We start from the raw sequence: 5,457 nt of genomic DNA, 5'->3' as shown, positions 1-5,457 counted from the left end.
ATTCCTTCCTACATAGCTCCCTGATTAAGTTCCACTTGCCACTGTGAGTATTAAAATACTTTTCTTTATTGCCAAGCTCTGTGGTAGAACTTCACATCAGACAATCTCATATCCTTGCATATTCCACAGCAGAAGTACATAAGTCCTCTTTCATTGCTTGCTGTTGACAACAAACAGAAGGAAAATGGAGTTCTTCTTAGAACTCTATTTTCTTTATCAAGATATAAAGCTCTTTTGAATCAATATCTTGAGATGCATAGCATATACTCTGCCATATTGACTCATATTTGGTCTTAAACTGGTACCATTTTAGTGTAATTGGTTAGGTTATCCATCGTTATGACATAGTTCAATCTTGAATATAGTCTTTAGACATTTATTTTGGACTTGGATTTTTCCCGATATCCTTACGGATTCATGTATACACTCTACTATTGTTGATTAGGGATACATTTTAAAGGGAGGGAATACTCACAACTATCATACAGATATGAAATGAACATGTTCTGAAGACTATATTTAACTCATTAATTAATGAAATAGGATGTTTCAATCAGTTCAAAGAAAAGACACATATAAGAAGGGGCTTCAAATTGTTCATGAAAACGGAGCCTGGGGGCTTAGGACTATGGTCTCAGGGTGCTCCGAGGTCAATTTGCATAACATAAGCTACAAAGACAATGTTTTACAGTCTATTTTGATCTTGTTGTTGTTGTTATGTGCCGTGGAGTCAGATCCGACTCATAGCGACCCTGTACAGGGTTTCCGAGGCTTTAAATCTTTACGGGAGCAGAAAGCCTCATCTTTTTCCCGCAGGACAGCTGGTAGTTTCGAACTGCTGACCTTGTGGTTCACAGCCCGATTCGTAACCACTACGTTACCTGAATTTAGAAACCATCAAAAGAACAGATGTGATGCACTTGACACTATGTTTGAAGACAAGATGACTATGGGATGACATCAAGAACACCATACAGGATTGTAACCATGGCAATGAAACAATATACGATAGGATGAATGTAAAACTAATGTTCTCCCATGTAAACTATCACATAATTCACAATAAAACATAGAAAAGAAAAAAACAAAAAAAAAACCCAACACCATACAGGAAGAAAACAAAAGTTCATTAAAAAGACAAGAAAGGTCAGAGGAACACAGGCCTGGGGGGTGGGGGGGAAGTTGGTGTGAGGGGGAGGAAGAAGGAGGGGGAGGAGGGAAAGGGAGATATCAGGCCGCCTATTGGCTCTGATCACTGTGGGATTCAGTTTTGGGGGGTGGGAGATGGGGGGATGGGGAGTGGGTGGGCTCAGATATAGCAGGAAATGAGAACCAAGGCACCTTAGGCAGTGCCAACGACTTCCAGTATGACCCCGGTAAAATGTTAACCTGTGGACTGAGCTGGAATACTTCACCAGATAGCCTTAGAGACTATTTTAGCAAATTTGGAGAAATTACAGACTGTATGGTCTTAAGACACCCCACTACGAAATGTTCTGGAGGCTTCTGTTACGTCAAGTTTTCAGACCCAGCAATTGTAGATAAAGTATTAGGTCAACCCCACCATGAATTAGATTCTAAGATGATGGATCCTAAAGTTGTATTTCCTCGCCAAACACAACCCAAGATGGTAACAAGAACAAAGAAAGTATTTGTAGGCATATTATCTGTGAACACCATCATAGAAGATGTAAAGCAATATTTTGAGCAGTTTGGCAAAAGGTGGAGGATGTGATGTTGACGTTAGAGAAGACCACCAACAACAACAGGCATAGAGGCTTTGGCTCTTGTCACTTTTGAGAATGAAGACATGGTGGAGAAAGTCTGTGCGATTCATTTCCATGAAATCAGTAGTGAAATGGTAGAATGTAAGAAAGTTCAGCTGAAGGAAGTCATGTCCCCATCTGAGACATGTGGATGCTGGGCTACCCCAACTTCGTGGCACCCGATGGCCATGACTACCCAGGATTTGCTCCTAGCTATGGCTATCGGTTCCCAGGCTCTACAGCGGCGGCTTACAGGCCAGTGGTGGCAGTAGTAGTGAGAGGATCAGGCTCTAACCCGGGGCAGCCAGGAGGCTTCCAGGTGCCAACAGTCCAGGACCGGTCACCAATCTCTATGGCCCTGCCAGCCAGGACTCTGGAGTGGGGAATTACATAAACACAGCCAGCCCACAGCCAGGCTTGGGCTTCAGCCATGGCACAGCACCATTCATTGCATTGGTCTTTCCAACTGGATACCAATGAGCAGATACTTTCATTGCCATCTTACTAGGAGAGCATACCTGGATGTCCAAGCAAGACTGGGTGAAGTTTCTGAGTAGCCCTTTGTTTAGGTGATGTCTGGACCCCCACCAGCTTTACTCCCATTCCAACCAGAGATGGCTCATCATCCAACCAGCTCAACATCTCACGAATCTGTGGTAATATAAGACAACAGTTTTAAAATGTGCATAGAACTCATGATTTTGGTTTTCATTTTCTTTTCTTCATGGTACCCCTCCCCTCTCTCTCTTCCCCCTTCCCCTTCTTTTTTTAAAGCTCTTTGAATCACATTTGGTAATGATTTTGACTTAGTCCAGGAGTCAAGCTTTACTATCCAGTTGAAAACTAACTATACTGTTGTTGTTGTTAAGTGCCATTGAGTCAGTTCCAACCCATAGAAACCCTGTATAGGGTTTCCAAGGAGCAGTTGGTGACCTTGAACCAGCGACCTTGTGGTTCAAACTGACTTTGCAGTCCTGCGTTTTAGCCCACAGTGCCTCACCAGGACTTCATATTTTAACTGTTATATTAAGGAGTTAGGAGCTCTGGTAGCGTAGTGGTTACGAATCGGGCTGCAAACCTTAAGGCCAGCAGTTCAAAACTACCAGCCGTTCTGCAGGAGAAAGATGAGGCTTTCTGCTCCCATAAAGATTTACAGCCTCGGAAACCCTGTACAGGGGCGCTATGGGTTGGAACTGACTCGAAGGCATTTAACAACAACAACATTAAGGAGTTATTTTTTCTTTACAATATCTATTATTATTGTTGTTTGTTTGATTCTGTTCTCCCTTTTGAAGTATGCTGAGAAGGTAATATTACTCCCAATATTTTGGTTATAATTTTGAGACTGTACGAATTTTCAAGTGGATCTTTAGCACACACTGAATCGAAGTTGAGGAACACAGAGTGGGAGGCGGGCATAATCATTCTATTTTGCATTGTAGACGAAGTGAGGTGTAGTAGGCCAATTAATAGATTCTAGCAATTCCTTTTGTGATGTTAACCTAAGTGTATCTATTTTTGGCAATAAGGTAAGGACAACAATGTTTTGAATGTCCTCCTTTTCTGTAAGTGCTTTTTTTCTTTTGAAAGAGGTGATATAAGAAATTGTGGTTCTAAAAAAGAAACATAAATACAATTCCATTAACTACATAGAAAACATTAAAAATGAAAGAATAAAAAATATTTTTGTGATGGGAGTCTGTCCTGGGCAGTTTGACCGCTGTGCTGAAGAAAGAGGGAGAGGGACAATGACAAAGTCATCTGCTGAGACTGAAGACCACCCAGCTGACAGGACGACCCCAGGAGAAGTTAGAACACTCTTTAGCTCACCCCAGGAACTGTGTTAGTGTCATACCAGCATATTAACCTCTTGTCTGTGCACAGCTGCACACATTACCTTCCAGCTAGATTTTTATTTAAAATATGAAAGACTGCTTTTCTCAAGATAGTTTTTAAAATACAAAGCTACAATTTGAATATTTAACAGATTTAAAGTTTCAAAGCACACCTATTTAGTTTGGATGGAGTTGGTAGGGGGGCATTATTTTTCAGTCTTAATTTTAAATATTGATCATTTTCTATTGTCCAGTCATTTCAGCACTTTCAAAGGTCCCTAGGACATTTGGCCTCTCTTCTCTGCCTGTCCCTCCACCCCACCCTAGCTCTAAGGGCCCAAGTCCAGGAGTAGATAACCCTGCATTAATCAAATTTTATCCATCCAATTTCTACCGACAAATAAATAAAGCAAACTTTTGGTTTATTTATTTGTTTTTTAATACCTCAGTGCTGCATGTGTCACCAGTGAAGCTATGGGAGAATTTTTTAAAATGTATTGTAGCTGCAAACAGAATTTTAAAAATAAAAAGTATAAACTTCAATGCACTGTGACTGGTAGGTAAAACTGACAGTTTCCTGCTTGTTGACATTGTTATTGTTAAGTGCTGTTGAGTCGATTCCAACCCATAGTGACCCTGTATAGGGTTTCTGAGGAGCAACTAGTGAGCTTGAATCGCCGGCCTTGAGGTTCAAACCAACTTTTCAGTCCAGCACATTAACCCACAGCGCCACACCAGGACTCCACACAACACAATAGATGGTGTTAAAATATTTTGTAGTGTGGATATATATATATATATATATCTTTTTAATGTGATATTGATGTTTTGTTAAGATTTTTTAAATTGTTACATTAATGAATTTGGTACTTAAAGACACAGTCAATATGAGACACTGAATGGGACATTTATTATAAAGAGCTGCTGTACTCCTATTTTCATAAATTTTACTAACAAAGTAGACTAATGTAGACATTCACTGCCATGGCAGGGCAAAAGAATCTTCAAACAAAAGTCTCTAAGATACTGATTCCGAAAGGAAAAGCCTTTTCCAATTCTAATTAAACCACAATGACTTTATTCTTTTTTTTTTTCTTAAAATCATGTTCTTTTGTGTTTCCAACAATATGTTAGGTTGTTTGGCCAAGGTTTCTTTCTTTCTTTCTCTCGCGCTCTCTCTCTCTCTTTCTTCCTTTTAATTTCCAAACAATCAGCTTAAGTAAAATGCCAGGCACTTTTAAAATGTCAAAACTCATTCAAGTAATAAAATAACAAAATAGAAATTTTATTTAAAATAAAGCAACATACAAACACAAAGAAAAAAATCCAAAAAGACATTAAAATCCTAGAAATCCAGTGTCTAGACTAAGAAATGTAATTACTATTTTGTCCATGTTGCTGGTATACTGTACAATTCTTGTGTTTTCTCTGCCTCCCCCATCACTCATCGAATACTGTTTGTTGGTCATTGTCTGTTTAAAAAAATGGCCATTTTCTTTCAAAAAAAAAAAAAAAAAAGGAAAGACGGAAAAGACTAAAATGGATGTCAGAAAAAATGTTGAAATTTGCTCTTGAGCATAAAGAAGCTAAAGTGAATGATATAAATAAGAAAATAAAAGAGCTGAACAGAAATTTTCAAAGGTTAGCTTAAGCAGATCAAGTCAAGTGTCATAATGAAATGTAAAAAGATCTGGAGTTAGAAAACCAAAATGGAAGAACATGCTCAGCATTTCATAAGCTGAAAGAAATTAAGAAAAATTTAAGGATTGACTTGCAATATTGAAGGATTCTATAGGAGTCCTTGTGTGGCGCTGTGGGTTAATGCACCAGACTGCAAAGCCGTTTGAACTGCAAGG

The 5,457-nt window shown here is 39.1% G+C and overlaps 1 pseudogene; it reads left to right on the top strand.

Annotated features, from left to right (window-relative positions):
• Nucleotides 1-1,336: 1,336 nt before the first annotated feature.
• LOC102812085 lies at nt 1,337-2,038 on the top strand (annotated as a pseudogene).
• Nucleotides 2,039-5,457: the final 3,419 nt, after the last annotated feature.

Source organism: Chrysochloris asiatica, unplaced genomic scaffold, assembly GCF_000296735.1.
Source record: "Chrysochloris asiatica unplaced genomic scaffold, ChrAsi1.0 scaffold00018, whole genome shotgun sequence".
NCBI lineage: Eukaryota > Metazoa > Chordata > Mammalia > Afrosoricida > Chrysochloridae > Chrysochloris > Chrysochloris asiatica.
This window is presented reverse-complemented; position numbering and strand designations above follow the sequence as displayed.